The sequence below is a fragment of the Callorhinus ursinus genome, unplaced genomic scaffold (assembly GCF_003265705.2).
Source record: "Callorhinus ursinus isolate GAN/ISIS: 27379988/994484 unplaced genomic scaffold, GSC_fseal_2.0 scaffold5, whole genome shotgun sequence".
In the NCBI taxonomy this organism is placed as follows: Eukaryota; Metazoa; Chordata; class Mammalia; order Carnivora; family Otariidae; genus Callorhinus; species Callorhinus ursinus.
The window spans coordinates 21,208,395-21,225,669 of NW_027397067.1; the positions used below are offsets into that span (position 1 = coordinate 21,208,395).

Sequence of the window (17,275 nt, forward strand, 5' to 3'; positions counted from 1 at the left end):
TCTGAAAACAAGGATATTAATTTGGATTCTCTGTGGTTTTTATACCTGCATGCTCCATCATAGCAATGCAGTGAGTAAAGGACCTTGGAAACAGCAAGGTCTCCATTTGCCAAGAAAAAGGAGAAGTAGCTAAGTAAGAAAATATGTGATACACATCTTTCAGATCCCACAACTCAGAACTTCTCCTCGCCCCACTAATCTCATGGCAATTCACAGCCCATTTCTTATACCAATCTCTGTTACCCCATATTAATGCTCTCCCTCATATCACCTTCCTCGAAAGCAGATTTCTGCATTAGCTGAGTTACTTTTCATGAACATGTTTCTTTTCAGTGCAAACCAAACACCATTTGAATGATGTTTTAATCTTACCTATTTGAAATGGAACAGAAGTAAAACTCATCAAAGTACAAACACGGAGAAACAAAATCATTTCAGTCTTAATTAACACAGTTCTCTCCTTGTCCCTCTGTTCATCCTGTTCTCTTTCCAGAATAAACCGGCAATACCACTTGAACCCAGTTACATAGTAATTTAGAGCATAGACTCTGAAGGCAAACTACCTGTTTGAATCCAACTCTACTCCTCATTAAGCTGTGTGAGCTTGGACAAGTTACTTTACCTCTCTGTGTCTGTTTCCTCAACTGTGAAACAGGTAGAGGACAGCACAGTCAGTGTTGCTATAAATATTAAACGAACCTATGTGAGGTCCTCAGAACTCCGCCTGGCACACGATGAGCTCCACATGAAAGTTAACTTTATGGTTAACAAAATCACCATTAATTGTTTTGCTACTGTCATTTTCCTCATCACAAGGTGGGAGAGATAAAATCCCACAAAATATTATCTTTAATAAACATACACAAAAATAACATTTGAAATTGATTATTTTCTCACTTAAAATTCTAAAACGGGAAAGCAAAAACTTGGAACGGCCAATTAAAAAAACCATTAAATGCTTCAAAAGTAACTTGTTATCCAAGAAAGTTTTTGCATAATATTTATCATTCATTTCAACTTGAATCTAAGGATTTAGACACAAAACACGAATTTTAAATATGTCTTATAGAGTGCTTTTACAACACTTTATTCTAGCCAATTAATTATTATAATTTGATTTGATATCTAAAATGATGGAACCAGCTTCTACTTCAAAATATTGCTCAACTTGGCTGGTTTTTAAAGAACAATTCATTCAAGGTCAAAATTACAGCATCTGGTGTTTCTCACAAAATCTTTAAAAACATATAAATAGTAATAACTAAGTTAATCTTTACATTTAAAGCAAATATAGGTCTATGCTATACTATATTAGTGATTATCATATTACAAGTTGTAACTCTGCGTGTTAACTATAAGCTTGGTGAAAGAGTCACTGCTACACCTGTTAACTACACACCAGAAAATGCCAAGTCTTCTCTCTCTAACGTTAAGGACAGCAACACCTATGAGAGAAATGGGCAATCCAATCGACTCTAAACTTTTCTCAGCATTTATGGGTGATCAACTTTAGAGTAAACCCTGTAAAAGGTACCTTGGAACAATTTGTTAGCTATTACACAGACTTTTTCACTTCATGAATTTTATATCCCCTTGGCTTTCAAAGAATTAAACTGTCTAAAATACAGCCCAACACCTTCATCTTACCAAAATCTTCCCAAACTTTGACTTTCTCAAAAAAAAAAAAAAAACCCTAAAAACTCTATGAACGTATTTGATGGAGTTTTACAGCATTGAATACTAAGACCACCTTTAATTCGGTATTTTCTTACCCTATCTTTCCTATAAATTAAAAATTGTGGGATGCCTGGGAGTCTCAGTCGGTTAAGCGGCTGCCTTCGGCTCAGGTCATGATCCCAGGATCCTGGGATTGAGCTCTTCATGGGGCTCCTTGCTCAGTGGGGAGCCTGCTTCTCCCTCTGCCTGCTGCTCCCCCTGCTTGTATTCTCACTCTCTCTCTCTAGCAAATAAATAAATAAAATCTTTAAAAAAAAAATCGTTTCAAGAAGCAAACCCCCTCAGCCTGACAAGATCAGACCTGGTTATAATATTTGTGGTTAATTACTGTGGTTGGAATTCTTAAGTGTAGCAGGATTTGCAAGCTAGTCAATCTGGCCTGTTTAGACACTACCCTGACGTCAAAACTTCTTTTAACTCTAACAATAAGATTGGGGTTCTTACTCCCCAGCCTCCAAAAGTAAAGTTATTTGTAGATAACACAATATATTATTTATCCTTTTACAAAAGTAATTTAAAGTTGTAAAGGACTGGTATTTGACATCCTAGGAGAAAAACAAGATCAGAAACAAAAACTATTCTAGTTTTAGAGGACTGCAAATAAAATGAACGTATTTCTGTTATGATAAAAAGGAAACATGAACTGGCACAAATGGAGACTGATTAAAATTACCATTCAAACCTGCTCATGTAAAAAGTTGCAAAGTTATCAGAAATGTATTCTCTGATTAGCCAAATAAGTTTTACAAAAAATCCCTTTTTAACAATTTAAAAGTCCTGTAAGATCCAGGATAATTACATTTATTGAGGCTGGGTTCCAGTGCCATCTTTAAGTTATCTTATTGATTTAAATATCTTATTTGCCCTTGTCTTCTCATAGCGTTTCAAAGAGTATCTTGTAATAATAGCAGGTGCTCAGTAAAAACACCTTGAGTTTTTCCAGAACCCTTGCATTGCTTTAAAGGCAGGTAAGGCAACAACAAAAAAAATTTTTTTAAAGCAAAAATAAGGAAAACTCAATTAGTCTGGCTATACAAATTTTATTATTCAAAAATTTTAACATATGATGCTAGTGAATTTTGGGCTGAAACCAGTATATAACTTTGTCTTAAAGCCTACTTAGAAGAATGTGGGAGAGTCCTATGATTTAAAAAAAAAATTCTAGAATGATCACAATCACAGTTAATTAACTGTTTATTTGAATCAAGCTGTCTATAAGTAGATTAACTGAAGTGCCAGTGTCTTTTTAAAAAGAAAATCTCAGTAAGATGAATGATTAAACTCTATCATGCTAAGATATGGTTTGTAGATACAAAAAGGAAAAGAATTTCCTGCACTTATATTAAAAATTGTTTGAGCGATTCTCACCATCTCTTACTGAAAAAGATAAAATAATTTAATTCTTTGTAAACTGTCTATACAGTGCATAATAGCCTGATTTACCGTCTTCAATGTCAATTTCAAAATAAAAAAAAAGGTATGTACAAAACAGTTCAATTTCAAAATATTTTTCAAAAGATTTGGAAACATTCACCCTAAGTTGGGCATATCTGGTCTAGAGGTTAAATAAAAAACATATTAGTGAATTCATTCCTCAGGTATACAATGTGTAACAGTTAACCCTTTTCAGATAAAGCTTATGATTATCTTTCCCTAATCTCAGATTTTTAAGTACTACACCTACCAAGGTTAAAAATAAGGTACAGACTGCTAGAGAATTAATAGCATTAGCATGAGAAAAAAGTGGACAGTCTCAAGATTAACTGAACGTTTTTAGCTTTCTGCATGTGGCAGCGTAAGGATGTAATAAATCAGAGAAAGTTAGGTACTATATATAATAAAAAAATTATTCATTCGAGGCCTCAGCCAAAAAAGAAAGCTTTATTACCTAACCAAAAATTAAATAAATTCAAATTCATTGCAAACCTCTCTTAAGCTGAATTACAAAAGGATATTGAAAAAAAAACCCACAGAGATACACATATAAAGCTTCTATTTATTCCTTAGTGATTAAGATTTGGATTGAATTCTTAAAATGCTTATCAAAATATTTTCTAAAACAAGCATGAGATTGTATTTGGCCACATAAAGTAACTGCAAGAAACCTTTAATCACGAAATAAAACACAAAAGAAATAAGGACCACGAAGGAATCAATTTGGATGGCATTGAATCTATTTGTTCCTGAGAACATTATCACTGCCTGGTTGTCATGCCCGGTTCTCTCTTGGACAACACGCACATCCAATCCACAAGCACACAGAATTCCAAGAACATTACCAAATATTAAGTCAGAGCACTTGTGAAACACACCTTGTAACTGTCCACAGCCTCTGCAGTTCAAACCAGGGCTCAGCAGCTTGTCTTCATCTTCACCAGTGATGTAAATAAAAATACCATACATCACTCCTCAGAAAAACACAAAACCTCCCCAAACCCCAAACCCCACAATTAGCAATAAATTTATTGCCTCAGAGATAAATCTTCTCTATTAAACCAGACCAACATTATGCCTTGATGTGAACCTAAGCACATGCTGAGCCCCCTGCCGCTTATCTCCTCTATCATTTGTTTCTAACGATAGCTGACAAACTAGCCTCACAAATCCTTTTTTAGCTGCTGATCAGACAGATCCCCCTTTGACAATCCAGCATGGTGGAACACTCGAAAATTCTTCCTGCTTCTATTCTATTGCTTGCTCTAAAAACCGGTTTCCTTTTCATTGAGATAATAGCCTTTTCTGCAGTCACATGACTCAGAAGCTACATTAGCAGAGCTTTATGATAATAGACTGAGTAAGCCTCTACCCCTCCTGTTATTAAGAGAATGTCTTTTTCTTCTTCTTCTCTCTCTCTCTCTCTCACACACACACACACTCACACACACGTGGGCATAATGCACACAGGCATTCAATACACATGTCTAAAATTATTTACTCTTCTTGGAATTACCATAATAAATAAAAAAGTATACCGTAAAATGAAAATGTTACCAATTTCTGACCTGCTGCTAAAAATAACAGCTAAAAACAAACATTCTGATGCATGGCCTTCCGTTCAGTAAGATGCAGCATGCTGGCCATCAACATTCCCCTATGAACAGTAATATAAAGTGGTAGAGTCAGAAGAAAATGTGTGCTCTCTCTTTCTCTGGAGCTCTGCCCCCAGTGATAAAAATCTCATAAATCTGGCATTAACAAAAACTTTAGAGATATTATAGCTATCCACATATTGGAAATTAGTTCCCTATATTAGTAAAACACATGTAAGCACACTTTTGAACACCAAAATGTTCTCGTTAGGAATATATCCTCATTAAGGAATTTATAAGTTGTTCCAAGAAGAAAAATGTTCCCATGGCCAAAGGCATCTTAAAAAAATAATAATCAAAAGTTCCTTTCAGTCTGGCCAGTTTGATTTATTTCTGATAAACAATCAACTCTCAAAACACATATATGGAAACACTAGCACAGTGCCTGACACAAGAGTGGTTGCTCAGTAACGTTCTTAAATGTCCCTAGTAACAGGTTAAAATTCTAGGCAGAGACAGCAGATTACCTTATATACTTACTTCACTTTCAGTTATGATCTACTTCTTATTAAAAGTTTTTAAAATCTACCAAGCAAGCAATTTGGGGAAGGACTGTAAGTGTAAGAATGTGTTGAGAAGTCAGAAAGAGAAAAAGATGGGGTAAGGAGTTGCCCCAGGAGAAAACCGTACTGAAGCACAACACCCAGTTGGAAGACAGACAGACGTATACAATGAGGCTAAAAGAATCTGTTCAGCTGAAGTCAACAGATTAAGCTACATTTTAAATTCCTTAGTTACAATTATTGCCTTGGTTTTCTCATCTCAAAAATGGAAAACAGGGATTTTTAAAAATTGAAGTATAATTAACATACAATTTTATATTAGTTTCAGGTCCATAACATAATGATTCAACAATTCTATACATTACTCAGTGCTCACTGTAAGTGTAGCATGAAAAGTAGATATTATTTAACTTTTAACTATGGTAAAATACACATAAAACTTACCATCTTAAAGTATACAGTTCAATGATAAGTTTACTCACTGTTTTGCAGTAGATCTCCCAAACTTTTTCATCTTGCAAAACTGAAACCCTAATACTCATTAAACAACTCCCCATTTCTCCTTCTCCCCAGCTCCTGACAACTGCCATCTATTCTCTGTATCTGTGAATTTAACTACTTGAGACATCTCATATAAGTGTTAATCATACAGTACTTGTCTTTTTGTGTACAGCTATTTTAAAGAATAATTATTTTAATACCTGGAGATCAAAACAAAGAGCTTTCATCTCACAAAATCATTTTACATAAACTGCATTATTCATAAGTAAACCAAGCCAAAATTAGATTCTTTAATACAGAAAAACCAAGAACACAACTATATAGGATTATTGTATAAAAGTGACTTATACAAAAAAACTCTAATTTCTCAGAACTCAAAAGAATTGGACAATTCTAATTCTGAGACTCTTAGTTTACTCTAATTACATTACCCACTCATCATTATATAAACAACTTGGGTAAGACAGAGTGGGTGTTTACTAATTCTCTCCATGTCACTAAACCACCACCACCACTCTGCAAGACTACCCTCACAACTTACACAGCCTAAAATGATTACAGAGGTGTCAAGGAACCTAAGCTTCCTGAAGACCTCAGTGAAGAAATTCAATTAGAAAGTAAAATGTTTCTAAGAAAATAAATTTAAAAATTTTAAATGCTGGCACATGTATCACAAAAAAGCCAAAGTACAGTTCAGAATTATTAAGATAACTAATTGTTAAAAAAAAAAAACCTTTAAAAGTTGTAATGATTTTTTTTTAAAGATTTATTTTTTATTTTTTATTTATTTGACAGAGAGAGACACAGCGAGAGAGGGAACACAAGCAGGGAGAGTGGGAGAGGGAAAAGCAGGCCCCCCGCCGAGCAGGGAGCCCGATGCAGGGCTCGATCCCATCATGACCTGAGCCGAAGGCAGACGCTTAACGACTGAGCCACCCAGGCGCCCCGAAAAAGTTGTAATGATTTTAATAGATACCTAAATATTTTCAGTATGCACTTAAAATCTAAAGTCAATAGTCATGGCATCATGGGAAATTGACTTATCACAGGAAATTATTTTCCTCGTAGATAATGAGAGAAAACTTTATAAAAGAATAGCACAGAAACTGCAGGGGGGCAGTTTCGTGAAATTCATCTACCTACATATGTCCTTTTCCTGCTCACGTTATCAAATCTTTGGTTATCTCAGAAATCACTGCTACAGAGGTAGGGTGAGGTCACAGATACTCTAAAACAAACACCATGTGTCCTTTATTAGTTATAATGGAGTTTTTACAAATGATTTCTCAGCCAAATCACAGGCAACAGCAAAATGCTATGAATTCTCTGATCAAATCAACAGCAGTAAGAAAATGTCTCCTGCCAAACACGTCTAAGTAAAATGTCTTGATTCAGATACTGCACTTATACTTCAAGATGTATTGCTGTTAGCAAATCTGTTCCTCTGTCATATTTTCTGCTGTCAAGCACAAATAGGTAAAATTTTCTAACTCCCCTCCTGAGTGCAGAAGGTGACTGCAGCAGATTTTATCATTAGCAATTTTAAACTTCTTTCATCACCAAGGCAGTAGTGTTTAAAAGGGAATTAGACTAGATAATTTGCAAAGTTGTTTCTAGCTTTAATGTTTTCTGATGGTGGTTATATATGTAACTGTGGTTCATTCTTAAACCAAAAGTCTGGTGAGAGGTAAAACAAGGATTCAGTAGAGTAATGTTTCATTTTTTATAAAATGAGGTGAAATTTACATTCAGTACAATAAGCAGATCTTAAGAGTAAAGTTGAAGAGTTCTGAAAAATGAAAGCACCTATGTAATCCACACTCCTATCAAGATGTAGAACACTTTCGTGACCCCTGCATAGTTCTCCTGTGCCATTCTCAGGCAATCTCTTTCTCCTTATCCCCACCAACCACCAATCTTATTTTCTATTATTACAGATTAGTTTTGCTTTTTCTAGAACTTCAAATAAATGGAATCATACGATAAGTACTCTTTATGCTTCTTTCAGCACAATGTTTTTGAGACCCATCCGTGTTACCGCATATATTAATAACTTACCCCATTTTAGTGCTAAGGGTATTCAAATATACTGCAGTTTGTCTATCCATTCTCCTCTTCATGGGGATTTGGATTGTTTACAATTGTGGTAAAAAGAATACTAAGATGGTTCTGCAAGATTCCCCAACCCCTGGTGTACACACCCTGCATAACCCCAAGTATGGTGAGTTTTCACCCCAGTGATTAGGCTGTATTATATGGCAAAACTAACTTTAAGATAGAGAAGTTACTGATGTGGGCCTGGTCTAATCATAATGAGTTTTCTCCAGCTGGCAGCAGCAAAACTCAGAAATGTGAAGCACAAGAAAGATTTGATGTGCCATTGCTGACGTGAAGATGGAGGGGACCACATGTCAAGGAATACAGGTGACCTCTAAGAACTGAGAGTGGCACACAACAAACATCTAGCAAGGAAAGAGGACCTCAAGTCCAACAGCTGCAAGATACTGAATTTCGCCAACAAGAATGAGCTGAGAGTAGATATTTCCTCCCAGTGCCTCCAGATGAGAACTCATTCTTGCTGACACCTCCATTTCAGGCTTATGATAACCCTGAGCATAGAATCCAGCCATGCCATGCTGGATAAATTTTTTTTTTAAAAGATTGATTGATTGGGGGGGGAGCGAGGGGGAGGGCAAGAGTGAGGAAGAATCTCCAGCAGACTCCCCGCTGAGCGAGGAGCCTGACACAGGGCTTGATCCCATGACCCTGAGCCCATGACCTAAGCTGAAATCAAGAGTCAGATGCTTAACCAACTGAGCCATGCAGGTGCCCCTGAATCTCTGATCTACATAGGATGGTGAGCTAAATGGGTGTAGTTTGTTTGTGGTAATTTGTTACACAGCAAAAGAAAACTAACAGTTATTATGTACAAGCTGCTACCAATACACACATTCAAGTCTTTTACAAGACAAACATATTCATTTCTTATAGGTAAAGACCTAGGAGTAGAATCACTGACTCATAGATAAGCATATTTTTACCATTTTACATTTCCACCAGCCATGCATGAGAGCTCTGGGTGTCCCACATCCTCACCAGCATTTGGCGTTGTCAGTCTTTTTAATTTTAGCTGAAATCCTAAATCTGTTAGCAGTCTTCTCTACAGATGGGGCGTAATCCTCATCCATCTCCTTCTCTGTGGAGCTTTTATAACATTTACAGCTAATAATACCACAGTAAGTCTTATTTTGTATTCTATGTTAGCTTCTCATAGGGGTTAGGTTCATCCACACTGCAGCATAAATACTGAAGGGCAGGGACCATGCCTTTTATTGCTCTTAAAGTTCCCAGCATCAACTATCCTAGTATTGCTTCTATAGATAATGTGGTCCAATTTATGTCCTGACATTTCTTTTTGCTTCTAAAGGTAATTATGTAGCAATATGAAAAAATACTTTTGAAGAGGCCCCTTTATAGCAAGGCAGGAGTGTAGCCTTGGAGTGACACTTTCATATGAATCCATATACTACATATATGACTCGAGCAAGTTTTTTAACCCAAGTCAGGTTCCCATCTGTAAATGGCGGGGGAGTGGGGGGGTGGAGCAGTGCAGTGCCTCTACTCCATTGTTATTGTGCAGATTCTACTAATTATATCGAAAGCAACTAGCCCAGTACCTGGCAGAGGAGGACATCAATCAACGGTAGGTATTACTAGCTCTTAGTTTGATTCTCTTCCACACAAGGAAGAGGGAAGCGATATCAATTATAACTTTGAGGAAAGAAGAAGAGAATATATAAAATGTTAAGAGCTGTGTTAGGTGGATGGGACCACAGGTGATTCTCATAATTTTAAAATAATGGAATTGCTTAAATTAATTACTAAATTAGTTTTAAAATGTTGACAGCTTCTAAAGCTGGGTAAAGGGTACACGGAGGCTTCTAACACTATTCTAAATTTCCGTAACACAAACCTCAAAAAATAAATTGAATACATTGTGCCAGAAAATGGCAAATCTTTAATCAACAAAGTTGTCGTGGAACACTATTATCATGTATTTTATTTATTCATATTTTAAAAATGAGACACTCTGAAGATGTCACACTTAACAAGTTGCCAAGTGCGAACAAAGTCATCTATCATATTAGTTCATAAACCCATTAACATTGTAATTATATATATCAGATTTTTAAAACCAGATAAAGTATCATGGAATAATATATCTGTTAAATATATTTTACTGCAATGAGGATAAGATTCATAAATAGTAAGATAATAAAGTGAAAAGAAAAGCAATGTCCATTTGAACTGGCTGTTTTCATTAGACATACATGTCCACAGAATTAGGTCACTGGACCTCTGACCTCCTTCCTCAAGAGGTGAGTCCACGATAAAGAAAAGGCCTACCTGTGAACATCCTGCCCGTAGATATCATCCTCCCAACATTAACTAAAGATCTGGTTCTTTTGATACGTAGGAAAATGAGCCTTTGAGAAGGCCCAACTGTGCTAAGCTAGCAGTGAGTGCTATTTTGCTGGGTTATTTCCAATAAAAGGCTCATGCAAACAGCAGTGCATAAATGTCTATGATTCTACCGCAGTCGATTATACCCACACAAAAGAGAGCTGAGGAGAAGGACGACAGAGTGCAATCACTTCTAAATACGCCTATGCCAAGTTACCACTTCATGAAATGAAAGAATATACGAATAGCATACTATACTCCCAGCATTTGTACTTCATCCAAGGATTTCAGAGGCTTCAACTGCTGAATCAGATTCTTCCCAATTAGCACATATGTACCACTCTAAAGTAAGTTGCCTTTAAAAGGTGCATTTATTCTTTGAAGTCACTGGAGTACCACCACTCGATTACAATTACAATTCTGAGGTGATCTGTTAGTCAGAATTAACAAGAACCATGGTAGCCTATCAGTGTTTATACATTTTATACCTCAAGCTTCCAAAAATGCCTAAGGCTGAGGAAGCAGGTTGTATATCTCAAGAATTGGATTCACTGGTAGAGGATTCTACCGCTAAGATGGACATTATTCCCTAAAATGTTCTGCCAGGATCAATGACCATTTAGAACTGTAAAACCTCGGAACCAAAAAGAATGTGAGGGCCATCCAGTCCTGGGACTCTTCAAGCCATCCATTTCAAATTCCCATACCGGGGTAACTCTATAGTCTACAGTATACTTTTTTTAAACATTTAACTTTTAGAATCATTGACATATTAAGGGAGAAAACTTCCCACATTGTTACTGAGAGTTCAAAAAGTAACCAAAGGCAGAGACTAGACCATACTGCTTCTTCAAAATGTTAGAGAGGATTGAGGTTGCAGGGATAATACAGAAGAGCAGAAACACGTCCTTTGAGCGTGATGGCTAACAGCCTCACAAACCTTCCTGTCATCCTTAACTCTTGTGGATTAACCAGATTTCCTTCTCTGGCTCTGCTGTTCTCTGGATCCTCTATATATTAACTTCTCCCAAATAAAGCCAAAAGAACATGTCAATCACACACATAGAAGACTGGAAGAATGTGGCCCACTATTCTTGGTGTATCCTAAAGGAATGCTACGCAGGTAGATGATAGTAAGACTTTTGAGTCAACCTGTTCTAACTAAGATCTGACCAAAGTTTTTCATTGTTTCACAAACTTGGCCACAGAAACAGAATCATCAAAGTTGGACAAAAAGCTTCTCTTTGTGTGGAGATGCCATATTCTGAAGCAAATAATTATTCATCTATTCCAAACTTCTACAGGCACAAGAGGCACTTGTGACAAAAGGTGCTAAGGAGCATGTGTTTTACGTTGGTCTATAAGACTTCATCTCTCACTACATATCACTGTATCTCAGCACCTTGAGCCAATTCTGACTCAACTTCAAGTGCCACTTCTGAATGCTTCTAAGGTGAACGATTTCTTTCACCTTCCCATTACCGGGGCTCTTTCTTTTTCTGCTTTCTCCTATTCTCTCAAAATATCATTAAGATTATGTTTCCTTGTTTGGAAAGGGTAATAATAATTGCAATCATAGTTGCAAGCTTGGGAAAAGACGGAAAATATCTTTAGGGAAAAAAGAAATCTTTCCTCAGAGCCCACAGGCCACAGCAATAGTTTCTAAGAAAGGAAAAACATTTTTGATACCTGACCTGATGTCTTTCTCTCCTTAATGGTTTTCTTTTTTTAGCTTTAGATTAATTCATTTCATCCAGCCAATATTTACTGAGTGCCAATGTCATGTAAGGCACTAAGTCAGGTGCTGGGAATAAAAAAAATGAACAGGACAAAATCCCTGACCTCAAGAAACTTATAATCAAGGAGGGAAAAGAGAAAAGTAGGCAAAACTTATAAAATATGATAAAAAATGCCATTTCAAGGTCTGGGCTGTTATAGGAGCAAGGAGGGAGGATGCTTAACTTTGGAAAGGAAAGGCCAAGAAAGATTTCAGAGAACAAAAGGAAAGGACTGTATCAAGTGTGTGAGGAAGGGGAGAAATAGGCGTATAAGCAGGAGAGCGTAAGAGCACATCTCTCACTAGGGCTCCAAGGAAATCCCTGTGAGGGTCCCTAAAAGAAGGTGGTGGGAAAAAAGGCTGGAAAGGTGGGCATGACCCAGACTAGGATAAGCTTTGTCTACAGAGCTAAGGAGGCTGAAATTTATTCTGTAGGGAATGGGGAACCCATAAAAGCTTCTAAGCAGTTGAGTAACATGATCTTTTTTTTTGTTTTGAAGAAAGTTTAGGGGTGCCTGGGTGGCTCAGTCAGTTGAATGTCTGACTTTGGCTCAGGTCATGATCTCAGGGTCCTTGGATGGAGCCCTGGGTCAGGCTCCCTGCTCAGTGGGGAGTCTGCTTGTCCCTGCTCCTCCCCCTGCTTGTGGTCTGTCTCTCAAATAAATAAAATCTTTTAAAAAAGAATAGAATAGAATAGAATAGAATAGAATAGAATAGAATAGAATAGAATAGAAAAGAAAGTTTACCAGTGGTATGGACTTCAAGAAATGATACTAGTTAGGGAGAACAGTTAGGAAACTGTAGCAATAATATCAGTGAAAAACAATGAGACTAGATGTAAGCTAATATACCTAACCCTTTAAAGTCCCATAAATAACCCTCACATATTTGGTCAAATGATTTTTGACAAAGGTGCCAAGACCACTCAAAGGGTCTTTAATTTGTTTTTTTCAACAAATAGTGCTGGGAAAACCAGATATCCACATGCAAAAAAAATACTGGACTCTTAGCTTACATATACAAAAATTAACTCAAGAGTAGGTCAAAGACCTAAACATAAGAGCTAGAACTATAACAGTCTTACAAGAAAACATAGGGGGAAATTTCATGACATTGGATTTGGTAATGATTTTTTAGATATAACACCAAAAGCACATGTAACAAAAGAAAAAATAGTTAAGTCAGACTTCATCAAAATTAAAAACTTCTGTGCATCAAAAGATATTATCAACAGAATAAAAGGCAATCTATGGAATGAGAGAAAATATTTGCAAATCATGTGTTTGATAAGAAATCAATATCCTATATAAAGAACCCCAACAATACAACAACAAAAATAAACAATTTGATTCCAAAAAAATGGGCAAAGGACTTGAACAGGCACTTCTCCAAAGAAGATATACAAATAGCCAATAAGCCCATAAAAGGATGCTCAACCTCATTAGTCATCAGGGAAATGTAAATTAAAACCATAAGATACCATTTCACATCTATTAGATGCTATTATCAAAAAACTAGAGGGGCACCTGGGTGGCTCAGTCAGGTAACTGTCCAACTCTTGATCTCAGGGTCCTGAGTTCAAGCCCCACATTGGGTTTCATGCTGGGCATGGAGCCTACTTTAAAAAAACAAAACAAGACAAAACCAAATAAACTAGAAAACAAGTATTGGCAAAGATGCAGAGAAACTGGAACACTTGTGCATTGTTGGTGGCCTATAACATGGCACAGTCATTGTGGAAAACTGTATCATGATTCCCCAAAAGAATTAAACTTAAGGGGCCCCTGGGTGGCTCAGTTGTTAAGCATCTGCCTTCGGCTCAGGTCATGATCCCAGGGTCCTGGGATCGAGGCCCACATCGGGCTCCCTGCTCGGCGGGAAGCCTGCTTCTCCCTCTCCCGTTCCCCCCCTGCTTGTGTTCCCTCTCTCGCTATCTCTCTCTGTGTGTCAAATAAATAAATAAATACAATCTTTAAAAAAATGTATTAAAAAAAAGAATTAAACTTAAAATTACCAAACGACTCTTCTGAGTATGTACCCAAAAAAACTGAAAGCAGGGACTTGAACAAATATTTGTACACCTATGTTCCTAGCAGCATTATTCACAATCGCTACAAGGTGGAAACAACCCAAGTGTCCACTGACAGATGAACGGATAAAATATGGTACATACATATGATAAAATGTTATTCAGCTATAAAAAGGGAGGAAATGTGGACACATGCTACGAGATGGATGGCCCCTGAGGACATCTAAGTGAAATAAGTAACTAGAGATTAGAACCTCTAAATGAGCTTCCCAGAATGGTCAAGTTCACATAAAGTAGAATGGTGTTTGCCAGAGAATGGGGGGGGGAGGGGGAATGGGAAGATGGTGTTTAATGGGTGCAGACTTTCAACTGAGGAAGACAAACAAGTTCTCTCTGAGGAAGACAAACAATACTCTCTGAGAGAGTATTCTCTCTCAGCTGCCAAAAAAGAAAAGATTTATCTTGACTCATAGAAAAGAAAACAATAAGAAGTAATACCTTTAGACCTCAGTGGTTAAACCAAAATTATCCCTGGCCTCTAAGGAGGGAAGCCAAAGGACAACACACACATGTGACTACTCCTTTACGAGTGACATGTCTGTTCTGTTCTACAATGATTATAACCCCCGGCAGACAGCCTCTCCTTTGCTGACCTGCGCACGCTGCTCCCTTGCAGTATATTCAATAAACTTCTATCTCCTTTAAAAAAAAAAAAAGATTATAACCCCCAAGTCTGGTCTAGCTGCCTGCTGTGTGCCCAAGGTTTCAGGTGATTCATGTTAATTTACTATTCGTCCAGTAAGTAGAATTACCACCAAAATTTAGGAGTACTTTCTGCCAGACTTACAAAATAAAGATAAAACCATGTGTTAACTAAGCAAGAGAACCTCAACAAAAAGGTTAGAGAACAATTTACTCATTTCCGAAGTGAGAAAATGAAGAGTAAGTTAGGTATCTAAGATTCTCCTTAATTAAGTAATGAAAAAGCTCACATAGGTAACTTGATATAATCTTAGCTAATACACGATTCTATTATTTCTATTTTACTGTAGAATAAACTAATTGATATATACGAATTCAAGGACAAAAATGCTGAAACACAAAATGAGACTCTCAAGGCTGAATCCTATCACGGAATCCACAAAGTCTGGCAAACGCACAATGCACGCTTAGTTACCCCTTCTCCCGATGCACAGCAGACACTGCTAATTAATCACTTCTGAGCCTGTATGTGGCCTCTCAATTCTTCTCAACACAGCACTCTAGGCAATCACTATAATCAATAGGAGTTGGCACCAGAGATGAAGCCTGCCTGCCATCCCAACACCAGGGTAAGAACGGGAGAGAGATCTGGGGCGGCCAAGAATCACAGAGGAGATCCAGTAGTGTCTCTCCTAAGGGACAACACAACAGATTTTACAACAGCAACTTGCTACATGAATGGCAATGGAATCTGTTGATTTGAAGCTGCCACCTCTCTTTTATGAAGCCTGTTTTAGACATGAATAAAAACCCAGCCACGCCCTTAGTGACATAATAAACTGTAGTTCTTTGCAAATAGAGATTTTATCCTTGACAGGATTGAAGAAGTGAGGGGCACAATTTGGTATATGTTCTTGGAATTTTGTTAGAAAAATGTTTTGCTAGTAGAAGAAAATCTTCCCCAGCAGGAGAGGAAAGGTTTCCAGATTGGCCAACTACTCACCACCTGTCCTTCCAATTTTGCTGCTTCCTCCTGGGTTCTACTCAAACTGCATTCCCCACCATTCCTGGAAACCAGCTGGCAGAATGGGGGCGGGGGGGGGCAGAGAAATGGAGGCAAATTTGCAGGTGACACTTTTTCAACGATAAGATCTAAACCAGCCTGCCATTGCTCTGGAGTGGATCTTGACCAGAAGGGGAGCCAAAGTGTAGCTTTTTCATTGTGTATGGAAGATTCAACACCATGGCCATGTTATCCAGTCAGGTCAAACCATGAAGAGGCAGTTTTAGGGGCGCCTGGGTGGCTCAGTCGTTAAACGTCTGCCTTCGGCTCAGGTCATGATCCCAGGGTCCTGGGATCGAGCCCCGCATCGGGCTCCCTGCTCAGCTCTGGAGAGCCTGCTTCTCCCTCTCCCTCTGCCTGCCTCTCTGCCTACTTGTGCTATCTCTCTGTCAAATAAATAAATAAAATCTTTAAAAAAGAAAAAAGAAGAGGCAGTTTGTTTTTGATGTTTTATGATATCCTCCCCCTCCCCCCTGCAAACATGGCCAATTTCATTATAAAAGGACCCCATTCTTTATAAGCAAGACATCCTACTCAGATTACATCAGGTTAAAACTACTTAATAGACTAAAGAGGGAAAAAAAGCACTAAAAGACATATTTTTAGAAATCAAGCACTTCTAGTGCTTACATGTGCCAGGTACTGGCCTAAGCTTTTTATTGATATGCGTATCTATTTTCCTCACCACAATCCTATGGGGCTGGGACTATGATTTCTCCCAATTTATAGGAAACTGAGGCACAGAGAGGTCAAGTACAGCTAGTAAGTAAAAGGGCCAGAAGCTGCATTTGTGCAGTCTGGTTCCAGAGTCTGTGCTCTTAATCACTGTATTTATACACAAAAGAATAAAGGCACACATGCTCAGTGATTGCCAAGTATGCAGGCATTATGCCTGCTAAGTGTTTTGCATGTGGTGTCTCACTGGTTCCTCCAAATACCACATGAGATTGGTTTAATCTTCCCCTTTTAGAGATGAAAAAACCGAGGGTCAGTGAGGTTAAGTAACTTATTCAAGGTTACACAATAGAAAGATTGCAAAACACCAGTTATTTATTGGGTGCCAACTATATGCCAGCCACTCTGACATGCATTATATCTTTAATCCTCTCAACAGCCCTGTAACAGAGATACTAATTCATCCCCATTTTACAGCTAAGGAAAATGAGGCTTAGAGAAAGGTTGGGTAGTTTAATTAGTGTCAGATTAGTAAGAAGAAAAATTCTAACTCAGACCAATTGAGTCCGAAATCCCTAGTTTCTCCCCCTCAGGATGCTGCTATAAATAAATCTTTATACATCAGCTGCAATATGCACAGCATTGTTAGGGGCACAAAGGTGATTCAGCTCCATTCAATAAGTTCAGGGTATAAAGAGGGAGAAAGAAGTGTTACACAAATCACTATAATTTCCA

General features: G+C 37.5%; 1 protein-coding gene across 5 annotated transcripts in view; it reads right to left on the minus strand.

Moving 5' to 3' along the window:
• NCOA2 (nuclear receptor coactivator 2) overlaps positions 1-17,275 on the minus strand; it is a 286,892-nt gene that overhangs the window by 132,930 nt on the left and 136,687 nt on the right. The window lies entirely within an intron of this gene.